General features: G+C 33.6%; 1 long non-coding RNA gene across 1 annotated transcript in view; it reads left to right on the top strand.

Annotated features, from left to right (window-relative positions):
- LOC138174973 (uncharacterized) overlaps nt 1-9,389 on the top strand; it is a 47,669-nt gene extending 38,280 nt beyond the window's left edge. Inside the window, exon 2 of the long non-coding RNA XR_011171839.1 lies at nt 8,420-9,389. This is a non-coding gene — a long non-coding RNA (uncharacterized lncRNA). The remainder of the gene's footprint in view (nt 1-8,419) is intronic.
- Nucleotides 9,390-13,163: the final 3,774 nt, after the last annotated feature.

The following is a 13,163-nucleotide window of genomic DNA, read 5'->3' as shown; positions in this document are numbered from 1 at the left end:
CCAAAGGAGCATTTCATAATACCTCCAAATCTTCTTATTTTGGGAGATTTTGGTTTATGTCTTCCCCCAAGTCCTCCATAAATTATATGTTCAATGTGCAATTGTATTGAAGTATATGTATGAAGTATACTACATTGGGCAGTTAGATATTGCAGTGGATAGAATTATGGGCCTAAAGTCAGGAAGACTCACCTTTGTAGGTTCAAATCTGGCCTCAGACACTTGCTACCTGTTTGACTCTGGGGAAGGCACTTAACCTTGTTTGCTTCAGTTTCCTCATTTGTAAGATAGGCTAGAAATGGCAAACTGCTCTAGTATTTTTGCTAAGGAAAGCCCAAATGCAGTCACAAAGACTTGGGGATGAACAAAAGTGACTGAACAACAACAAAATGTATGCTATATGAAATCTGGAGTCAGAATACTTACTTCGAATTGTCCTGAAATTCAATAACAACCTGTGTTTTGTTATTGGAGTTTGTTGATTTCTTTGCTTGTTTGCATTTTTTTTTTTTGCTTTTCTTTGTACCCCCACTGCTTAGCACAGTGCCTGGAACATAATAGAACCTTGAAAAAGATTAATTTACTTGATCACTTTGATGGGGTAAAGTTTTTTCCTTCTCAGTGAAGTGTTTGCCTCATTAGATAAATGTTAAACAAAAGTAACCTCATTAAGAGATGTTCAAATGACAGGTAGAGTCACCATGGTGTAATGCAAGAGTATGAGAACATATAAAACATGCGGCAAAAATTCATGATGTCAACCTCTCTTTTGGTCATTGAAGGGAGAGAAAGACTGGAGAGAAATCAACATGAGAAGAATAGAAAGAAATCTCCATCATGTCCCTATTCACAACCTGTGATATTTGAGACTTTGGGAAATTTCCCTTTGGGAACTTGATTTTGATAAATGGGTTCATTTCCTCTTTGCTATGTCTACTCATTGTGGAACAGGTATTTGGCGAGAAAAGAGTTAAGCCTTGGATATGTAGCTTGGGACCCTCCTTTCCAGATAAGTGAAGAACAAGCAGTATATTTTCTTGAATCTAAAATTTAAATACCTTAAACTCATAATATTAAAAGGAGCAAATAGGCATAATTCCAGCCCAGAATCACTTCTTTCTGAGGAGAGATTAAGAGGAGACATAAGAGATATTTATTTTTGCTTCTCTGTAAGCCACGTGTAACATGCCATGCTTCATCCTCTCTTTCTCTCTGTTTTTGTACACACACAGACATACACACATACTTTATGTATGTTTGTATATATGTATATAAATATGCCATACACAACGCAAGCATTATATATGTGTGACTGTATACATGCATGTATTTTATACATATTTGTACATATGTTTAAACACAATGTACATTTACAGATATGCATGCACATACCAACGTATATGTATTGTGTTCTCTGTCTCTATGCACTTGCATATGTGTATGCATGCACATGCATGCACACATACATGCATGCATGCATGCAATATATGTATGTGAAAAGGACAGGAGACGTGGTAAGGTGGCATGAAAAAGGAGAGATTTTTCATCATTTCCCTCTATTTCTAACTAAAATTAATTAAGATATTCCTGGGGATATGAGAAGATGTTGATGTTCAATCTATATGATTAGGAATTCATTTCAGCTGCCCAAATAGATAATGGTGTATTGTTTATCTAGAGTAGAGAAAGGTAAGCTTTCATCCCTAGGAAAAGCCTTGTGGGAGGGGTACTGTGGGTATGCTCTAAGACAAGTGATCCTAAGCAAGTCATTGAACTTTTCTGGCCTTCAGTTTTCTCTTAGTTAAAATGAGAGCGGTAGATGACCAGATTAGAATGTGTTTTGTTTTCTTTCATTTCTTAATATTATAACCTTAGGCAAGTTCCTAAACTTAGCATCCCTTAGTTTTTCCATATAAAAACTGGGTAAAATATAACCATAACACACCTGTCTGACTCATTATTTTGGGGTCAACAATACTGAACAATTTGAGTAAATTATTTGTAAACCATAATAGGTATTATAAATAAGAGTTATTCTAAAGTATTACTATACACACATATATGTATGTGTTTGTGTATATATGCATGTATACATATATGCATTCATATATACACATACACATATACAAGCAATACAAATACACATACATATACACATATATCTCCGTGTATGTGTTTGTATGCATGTAAATATTTGGCCAATAATAAAGCATTTTAATTCCTACCTTCATAGTAAATACTACTAAGAACACTTTAATTGGCATTCATCCTCCCAATTTTTCTTTCTCTGTGTGTTTGCTCATATTATTCCTTCTGCCTGGAAAAGCTCTTACAGTCTTGTTACTTAGTGCTTAATTGCCTCTCATCCTGTGACAGTTCTTAAGAGTGTTGTTTGAAACTGCTAATTGACCCTTATACCATGTATGAAATAAAGCACTCAACTCAGTATCTGACCTAGTATCACTTCTTAGTTATAGTACTAAACTAGTTATGTGACCCTAGGCAATTCAGTTCCCTCTTCTGGACTTTAGGGTCACCATTATTAATAGGAAAATAAGGATATTTTCAAACCAACAATAAAAGTTTGCTGCAGGGAAAGCATTTGTAGGCCTTATAGTTCTAGAGAAAGGTATTAATATGATTATTGGTCTCATCATCTCCATTTAATCTTTACAGCTTGTTCAGATTATAATCCCTTTATGGGCTGGCTAATCGTGTGCCTATACTTCTTTTTATTCTCCTAGTGAGGTCTGGTAAAGTGACAGGTACAGGGTAAGTATTCAGTGAATATTTGTTTCTCACATGCAACACAGCCACTCCATTGCCTGTCTCCATGTTTTTTCAAAACCCAAGTCCCCATGGCTGAAATTTACTATATCTGACTTCTACCTCTTAGAATCCCTGTCTTCAGAGATCATACAAAAGGGAAAATAACCTATATATACAAATACATATACATACATATATCCATATCCATGCACACACACACACACGTGTGCGTGTGTGTGTGTGTGTGTGTGTGTGTGTGTGTATTCAGCTCTTTTTGTAGTGGCAAAAAATGGCAATTGAGGGGATACCCATCAAGCGGGGAATGACTGTACAAGTTATGGTGTATGAATGTGTATATGAATACTGTTGTTCAATAAGAAATGAATAACAGGAAGATTTTAGAAAAACTTAGAAAGACTTATATGAACTGATGCTAAGTTAAAAGAGCAAAACCAGGAGAACATTGTACACGATAACAACAACATCTTGCAGTGATCATCTATGAATGGCTTATCTTTTCTTAGCAATGCAATAATCCAGGACAATTAGAAAGGACTCATGATGGAAAATTCTATCCATATCCAGGGAAAGAGTTAATGGAGTCTGAATGTAAATTTAAATATACTACTCTCACTTCATTTTTTATATTTTCCTCTGTTTCTTCTTTCACAACATGACTAATATGGAAATAGGTTTTACCTGATTGCATATATATATATATATATTGATATAGGTTTATATATATATATATATATACATACACACTATATCAATTTGCTTACCATTTTAGAAAGGGTTAGGGTAAATATAGAGAAAAATGTGGAATGAATTTTATTTCTAATGAATGCCATAAATTATATTTACATGTATTTGGAAAAAATAGTATTAAACTAAAATTAGTATTAAACAATGCTTATCTTCTTTCAAACCTCAGTTTAAAAGTTAGTACCAACCTGCCCTAATCATCTCTGCTGCTAGCTCTTCTTCTACCAAAAAACAAACAAACTTAAAAACAAAAAACTCAAAGTGGCTAAAGAACTAGCCTTAAATCAAGATGAGTTTATGTCCTGCCTCTGATACACAATGAATGTGTGACCCTGGGAAAAGTCAGTGATCCAAACCACCATATTATATCTGGCTGAGAAAGTGTTCACCTATATTAGTAGAGGGAGTTTCTTAACATAAGATTTCTTATAACAATGAAATCACAGTTACCTATAACCATGCTCTGTGCACTCTAATGGTATGTGTATATGTTGTTTTTCCTAATGGAATATAAGATTCTTGAAAGTGGGGGCTATTTTTTTTTTTTGCCTTTGTGTCTTGGACACCTAGCATAGTGCCTGACATATATATTAGTAGAACCTCAGAAAATGCTTGATTAATTTAATGTAATTACTGGGGACCTGAGAATCAGGCAAAGATGTTTGAGTGATAAGAATCCAGGCCATTTCTCCATTCACTCTGCAAATCAGTCCCTATTTTTAAAAATTAGAATAATATAAAAATAATTGTAGACACATGAAACGACTGGAATTCTAGGGATGATGGAATTGCAGTATAATTAAGATTTGACTAATATGCTGCTTTTTCCCTTCCCCTAATATCACTAAATTTTTCACATTCTCAGGCTGCCATTTGGAATGATTCATAAAAGTTAAAATGTGTGTGCATGCTTTCCCCCTTGGAGTATGAGCTTCAATAGATCAGATATTCTATCTGGTGTCCCAGCACAGTACAGTGCAGATTCTATAAATGAAGGATAGAGTTGGAAAGGACTTGAGGTCATATAGTTGAATCAATATCTTAATAGTGTTACTTTCTACAGTTTTGCTGACAGGTGGTCACCCAGCTTTTGCTTGATGAAATCTTAAGCAGTGAGAGCCCATTACCTCCCCAGGTAGCTATTTGCATTTTTGATTGCTATAATTGTTACAGTAAGAATATTTTTTATATGAAAAAAAACTTGCCTCTCTGCAACTTCTTCCCAAGACTCCAGACCTAGTGACCTTTGGAACAAAGAAAAAAAAAGTACACACACACACACATACATATGTTACACATACACACATACATACATATATACATACATATATGCATGTATATATATATATATATATATAAAACTTCTTTCACATCTTATCTCTTTAAATATGTAAAGAGAGCTATTAAGTCTCCCTACTTAATCTTTTCTTCTCTAAGGTAAATATCCTCAGTTCCTTCAGTTGATCCACACATGGCATAGCCTCAAAGACTCTACCAATATGGTGATCCTCTTCTGTTATGATCTATTTCATAAGCTATTTTATAAATGATGGTATTTAGAACAGAACACAATGACATGGATTTGGTGTGAATAGGACAGAATACAGTGGTTCTCTCATCTCCCTGGGTCTAGACACTGGCTCTCTCAGTGCAGCCTAGAAAACGATTACAGATTTTGTCTACCATGTTTGGACTGAACTTGTAATCTGTAACAAAACCTACAAAATGTTTTCAATTGAAACCATGCTTCATTGCATCAAAATTTAGAAGCTGTTTTTTTAACCCAAGTTTAATAGCCCACATTTATCATTATTAGATTTCCCCTTCATAAACACTCAGTGATTTGACCCATCATTGTTGTCTCTTCATCTTTCAAGATCATGACCTTGTTCTAGAATATATTTACTATCTCCCCCAGCTTTGTAGCATTAGCCAGTTTGACACTAATTCATTTATTTCATTGATTAAAATGCTTAACAGTAAGAATATAGCAGATTCCTGGAGGCACTTCAATAGAGACATTTCTCCAAAATTGCATCAACTTATACATGATTATTTTCTGGGGCTGGCCATTCAATCAATGCTGAATCTACATAACTATACCATCATATAACTTCCATCTCTTCAATTGTGTCACCAAGCAAATTATATTTTTTGATCAAATGTTTCCCTAGGTAATGAGCCTCATGGTGATGATTCATTTGTTAGTCACAGGAAAGAGTCAATTACGGAAAAGGGGGTATTATAGAAATTATTTAGCATGGGGGGTGGGGAAAACATTGAACAAGGAAACATGAAATTTGATTATAAAAAGCATTGCTTTTCTATGCAAAAACCTATTGTTTCAATGTTAAATATTTTTGATTGCTGTGAATATTCTCTCCCTTGATGCTAATGTCAATATATCCATGTTTTTTTTTTCATGAGTTTTGTGGCACTAGAATCAACAAAAACAATGATCATAACAAGAGCAATAACAATGACAATGACCCCTAACTCATGGTTGAACTCCTGAAGATGAATACCCTCAAGTTTACCTGGGTTAGTTATTATATAATATTGATACACAGACTATTGTAAGGTTTATATTAGAAGCATTTCCAGTTGGTTAGTATCCACCATGGTTTCCTTTTACACTGCTAACATAGTCTTTGAGAAAAGAAGATAATCTCTATTCAAAGACAATATCAGAATAAGGCTTTAGAGAGTGATTAATCATAAAAGGATATTATTTTACTCAGTTAATATTTAGTGGGGTTTTTAAAAAGAGTTTTAGCTTCTCGTCGCTACTTATTAATAATTTTTGAAGAATGCCAACCTTTCACCCTATGTATAGTAGCACAGTGACCTTTTGAAGCATGCTTATCTAGATCCATTAGTAAAATTGTTATAAAGGGCACAGAGAGGTAACACATAAATAACAAGATTTCAGTTAAAATGCAAGTATGTTAAAAATAATCATGTTTAATCCGAGTCAATATTTTTCATAAATTTTACCAGCTTTAGGTATTTTTAAAAGCCATATTTATTAAGATTTTTTACACAGAGCATTTATTGTACAGCTTTATCCTTCACTCATTAAAATCATTACTGGCAGCTTGAGTCTGGCAATGTTTAACTAAATAAAGAAACCTGTCTTCATAAAGCAATTGAAGAGTAAAATATGAACCTGAATAGAGATAAAAAACTGAGAGATAGTCTTTAATAATTAATCTATATATCTTCTCCTATATACTATGTTAATCATCATAATTAGAGGGAAGAAAGGGGCAAGCATTGAAAGAAGAGATATATTAATGTAGGAAGAGAAAATGAGGATAGCAAGTGTAGAAAATAATTATTCTGAATATATTTAGAAATTTAATTGGTTTTTAAAGGCCATGAAATCATATATTCTTAGAGCTAGAAGAAACCTGGGAGTCACCTAGTCCAACTTCCTACTCTATGCAAGATTTTTTTAAAATATTGCTGATATATGTGACTGTCAAACCACTCCTAGAGGGCTAAGGAATGAGTCATCACAAAGCAGATGATGCTGTTTTGGTACTGCTCTAGCAGGAAGTTATGCCTCAAATTGAGCAGAAACCTGGAGTCTTCCTGCACCCCACCCCATGCCACATTGCTACTAATTCTAGTCTTTGTAGCTAAATGTTTCTCAGACCTTATTGCATTAAGTCTTATATTCCCCAACATGTACTTAGGTATTGATTTTTTGAACCTAAATATATGACTTTTCATTTATCTCCTTTAAATTATTATCTTCTTAGTTTGTTATAATCATTCCTTGGTTGCCAAAATCTTTCTGAAATTTGCTTTCTGTCTTACACTGTTTTCATTGTCTTCTCTAGCTTCATATAACAAACAGAAATAACCAAGTCTTATGTTTTCAACCAAATTGTCTATTTAAAAAATGATAAAAATAGAACTCAGTGAAATGCCCTCTTTTATGTCACTATTGACTTCTCTCAAGCTTGAATCTTTGCATTTGAGTATTACTATCTTAAGGTATTATACAATCTTCAATCATGTCTATGAAAGAAATTATGACAGACACCTAACCAAAATCCATTTCCTTTCCTTCCTCTCCTCTCTTCTTTCTTCCCTTTCACTCCTTTCCTATCAGTTCCTCTCTTCTTGTCCCCTTCCCTTCCTTCTTTTCCACTTCCTTCATCATTCCCTTTCCTTTTCTTCTCCTTCTGCCCTCCCCTCGCTTGCTTTCAGTCCCCTCCTTCCTCCTATCCTCCTTTTTCTCCTTTTTTTAAATTTTTACCAATGTTTACCTTGTTTCTTTCCTTCCTGAATTCCGACTTAGTTTAATATGGATTTAGTATCTCTCTTACTCTTTTTACAGTGTTATGACAATTTAATGTCGTATTGGCTATGCGACTTTCTTTTGACACTTACATTGTAATTGTCCTTTAAAATCTTTCTCATTAAAAAGCTCCCTTAAAACCACATTTCTTCATCAATAAATAATTTGTGATAATGTTGCACAAATTTTATTTTTAGAGGCACTACATCTCTATTCCCTGAACCTTTTAAATTCAACTTTTAAAACAACTGAAAAATGCAAGAGACTATACCAAATCTCCCTTTTTTTTTGCCATGATGAAATTTCAGATGGCATGGTCACCTTTTCTTAAAGTTCTAGTAACTTCCACTTCAACATCTAGTTCTTCCTTTCTGATGAGAAATAAAACAGAGGACTAATTCTCTGAGTAAATAATGAATTAGTATGTAAAGCAAGTAAAAAAAAAGGCAGATTTCTCCAAGTTCTAAATAAATTCTCAATCATACCTGTGCAAGTGATGCTAATGTTTTTTGAAATGATCTCTAGTGTACATTCACATTAACATGTCTTTATTATGTGCTTACTTTGTGCCAGGAACTGTGCTAAGAACTAAGTTGCAAATAAGAATGATGATGATGATGATGATGACGACGACGACGATGATGATGAGGATGATGATGATGATGATGACGACGACGATGATGATGAGGATGATGATGATGATGATGACGACGACGACGATGATGATGAGGATGATGATGAGGATGATGATGATGATGATGACGACGACGACGATGATGATGAGGATGATGATGATGATGATTACGATTGTCTCTGCCCTGAAGATGCTTGCATTTTCATGGCAGAAACTAACACACAAAAAAGATAATTGAAAAGGGAGTGGTGGAATGTGGAAGAACTTACAGAGGGGCATATTGTCAAAACTTAGAAAATGAAGGATTTCTGGCTTGTTCCTTTCCCCAAAATGGATGTTTCAGAAAGAACTCATCAATGAGAGGAAGAGTTACTTGAACTTGAGAGACAAAACAATAGAGGCTTAGTTGCCAAATCCAGAGAATCATGGATGACTGTTTGGGTCCTCCCTCAAAATATAGGTTTCAATTACAAGCACTTGGAGTAAGACATTGTAGTAAGACAACTTAATACAATTATGACATTATTTCAACAAAATTAAGGTTTATTAAAATCATATAATTTTCAGAACTTAATCAGGGAAAAAAAAACACTTTGTCTTTCAAGTCAGAAGCAATAGGTTTAAGACCCTGCTGTACCACTTACTATCTGTGTGGTACTAAGTAAGTAACTTAAACTCTCTTGACCCTAGTTCCTAATCTGTAAAATGAGAAGACTGGACAAGATAACCTCTGAGATTTTTTCAAGTTTGTAATCTGTGAAAATATGAGAAATTCTAGTCCCCTCATTATGAACAATCACAAACAGGTGTCTGAAAGTTTTAGTGACTTGCTTAAAATGGAGCTGCTTGAGCAAAGTGATAGGATAATATTTGTGTCTTTGATTTAGGAATAAAGTATTTCTCACACTACATCAAAAGCTCTTACTTGCTGTATTGTCTTGAAATGTTTGTTATTTATTTTCTCATCTTAAGTTTAAATCATCAAAATTTCACTTTTAAAGACCCATTGCACAGATATATTGGAAAAAACACACTCACATTTATTAAATATCTATTATTAACTTTGGAGTGAAAAAATATTTTTCAGGCAAGAAAATTTTTGTTTAATATTTCTCAATAATTCTCCACAAAGTTATTCTTCTGTGCCTGATAAATATGAACTCTCTTTAAACTGTTCCTACCTTCATTTCCTAACAATATTTATACTTTGCCTTTATTTAATAAATGATGATAACAGAAATAAAACATAAAAGACTTTACCCATGGTCATTTGGCTTCTGTGTATCACTGGTAGGCCATAATCGTAGGTCCGTCTGGCTCCAATGCTACTATGTCATACTGAGTAATTGATAAAATTACTTTTATAATCCTTACCAAAGAATACATGGATTTTAAAAAGAATTTGGAAAACATTAAATATCTGTATAAAAGTAGACTGATGGCCTTGGATTCAGAAAGTCTTACCTCTGACATATTAACTCTGTGACCATAGGCAATGTGGGATTTTTCATTTTTGGAGAGAATATTCTAACCAGAGGTGTCCATACTAAGGAATTTTCAGTTACAGAAAAAGCAAAAAGTAAATAAACTAGAAAGTAAAAGGCAGTGTAAAGACCTATTAGTAGAATATATATAGGGTAAAAGGCAATGGGTAAGTTCTACAACTTATTTGCTTCTAATATCGTTCTTCTTACTGCTAAGCAAATCATGAGATTTGTTAGCTTATTTATGTCTTATTTGTCATTTTGGGGCTTTTAAAACTCTTACTTAAATAGAAACAATATGCTTTTAGTTTTAAGCAGCTTGTTATACTTTATACTAAAATACAGTTATAGAACTAACTTTAATCCCCTATTATTTGTGAACACTATTACACAGTTCCATGTCTAATGGCAATAATTTTCATTAGAGATAATGAGTTGGTTTCTTCTCGTTAAGAAAAAAAAAACATTAGATCAGGCTTATAGAAATAAGCACAATTCTTTCATGAAATATTTTATTGTAAATATGTTTTGCTGTTTTAATTTTTCTTTACAACATAAAGTTGGAGAAAATAGTGCTTAGCATAAAAGTTGGCATATAGAAGATGTATTCTATTTTTTTCTTTATTTTTATTTTTTGCTCTTTGTAGGGGAGAAGGCAGGGCAATTGGGGTTAAGTGACTGTAACGGGAATGCAAATTTGGAAGATCTTCCCTGCCCCTAGGCTGAAGTGCACCTGAAGCCTGGGGTGGGAGGCTTGTTTTTCGGTGGATACTTTTTGATTGGCCAGTGGGTCCAGAAGGTTGTTGCATTCTCTGAGCCAGGAGAAGGCTATACAAACCCTGATGTGTACCTTTGTTTTGGGGGCTCACTTTGAGAAGTGTTCTGTGATTTGATCTGTATTCTGGGAAGCCGTTGTCCAGGGCCCCCCCGGCTTTGAAAAACCCAGATGCTGATTTGGTATGGATGTAATGGTTGGACAGTTTGGAAATCTGTCTACTTGATCTGTTTCTGTCTTGATAATTCTGCCTGTATGCTTTGATGTTCGGGGTGCTGACCTTTTTCCCTTGAACAAGGTAAACGATATATGTCTGACTGATTAAAGTAAGCTTGTTAACCCATTTTGAGTTGCTTTCCTTTAACAAAGCAGATCCAAGAATCTGTGGTAGCTGCAAACCCTGAGGACGCTTGAGGTGCTTGCTGCTACAGTGACTTACCTAAGGTCACATGGATAGTTTTAGGTTAAGTGTATGAGGTTGAATTTGCACTCAGGTCCTTGTGACTCTAGGGACTGTGCTCTATTCACTGCACCACCTAGTTGCCCCTAGAAGATGTATTCTAAAAGCTAGGTGACTGACTCTTTTTCTATCCCCCTGCTCTTATCAGATTGAACCCTCCTTTATAACAAAAATATAAGCAAGCAAAACCACTTAATAAAATGATGCCATATAACAATGTACATGACATTCTGCCATAATCATCAATTGCCTCTGTTCCTGAAGGCAGAAGAGATGTTTCATTATCTTATCTGTTCTCCAGGGATATCATCACATTTTCAGGTACTCAGTGTTCACCATCCTTTTTATTGATCTTTTCATTTACATTGTCACAGTCAATATACGTATGCTGTTCTCTTGCTTGTGTTTATTTCAACCTAATTTAGTTCTTACAAATCTTTAGATTACTCTAAATTCATATTTGGCATCACATACTGCATGAAATGTCTGATATTATACATTCATATACAGCAGCATTTAGACATTTCCCAATCAGGGGGCATTCACTTTTTTTCAGCTTTATGGTATTTTTGATTGTTTGGGTGGGGGGGGGAGGGCTTTGCAAGTGTTTTTTTTTCTTTTTCTTTTTGTTATTTTTCTGTGTTGTTTGTTTGTTTCCCCACACACCGAGTGCTACTGTGAATATTTTGGTATATATTAGAGCTTCGGTCTTTTCTGTTTTCAACTTGTCAGTGGAGTAAGAAATTTGAGGACATTACTTTTCTTGTATAAATAAAAATTATCTTAAATTTTTAGGCCAATTTACATGCTTACTAAAGGTGTACTGATGCCCCTATCTTTCCAAAGTTCCTCTAACATTAATGAGTCTCTTCCTCCTCTCATTCTTTCTCCTTTTTCCTTCTCCTCCTTCCTCCCCCTTTTTCCTCCTCTTTCCTCTTCCTTTTCTTTTCCTTCTCTTTTTCATACTTCTCCACGCTTTCTTCTTTCCCCTTTAAAACCCAAATTTCATATCCATTTTGAGTTCACTGTGGTATATGGTGTATGTTGTTGATCTAAAGTTAATCATATTTCTTTCTAACCTGCTTTCTTTTGCATGAAGTTCTTGTCAAAAAGTGAGACCTTCTGGTAATTTATTTTTACTGGATTTATCAATCATTTAATTACTGTTTTGCATTGCTTCTACTTCATGCGTTCCTAATGTCTTTCATTGATTTTCATATCTATTTTTAGCCAGAACCAAATAGTTTTCATGACTACTGCTTTAGAATGTAGTATGAGGTTTTATAGTGGTATACACCCTTCCATTTATACATTTCCCTGTTTGTTTTCCCAGTGAATTTTGATGTTTTCTTCTTCTTAATGGATTTTTTATTTTATGTTATTCCACAAAGTATTTGTTTACTGAATTGATACAACATTAAATCCATAAGTTAATTTAAATAATATTGTCATTTTTATTGTTTTGTTACAGCCCAATTAGTTTATAACCTACTAAATATCTAAAGAATATACATTTTAAATGCTTATCTTTCAGGGAACAAGAAGTGGTAAGAGAAACATTCTGTTAGAGGAATTCTTTGAGTTGACTTAATTTTATACAAATTAGATAAATAGGCTAAAAATGTAAATAAGAGTTCCCTCCTCTTCATATGAATTTTGATGATAGGGGGAAAAGGAAAAATAATTTCATCTAGTGATCATAGTATAATTGCATTCCTTTTTCTCTTCTTTATAGCCTGTAATGTTGATCATTTGGTAACAAAATCTTTCCATATGGAGTTTTTGTACTTTAATACACATAACTGACCATAATATTATCATTATTATTAACATTATTATTATATTAATATAAATATTAATACCATAATAATAATAACCTTAGTTTTAACAGAAATAAAGTACTTAAAATATCATTTTGTGGAATGTTTTCTTGTTAAAAAACATCTTTAATTAAAACCTGAAAT

Source organism: Petaurus breviceps, unplaced genomic scaffold (genome assembly GCF_028583685.1).
Source record: "Petaurus breviceps papuanus isolate PSGF00001 unplaced genomic scaffold, PetGlider_PUasm1.0 76, whole genome shotgun sequence".
Lineage (NCBI taxonomy): Eukaryota > Metazoa > Chordata > Mammalia > Diprotodontia > Petauridae > Petaurus > Petaurus breviceps.
Note: the sequence above shows the minus strand (reverse complement) of the source record. Positions and strands in the feature narration are given on the sequence as shown.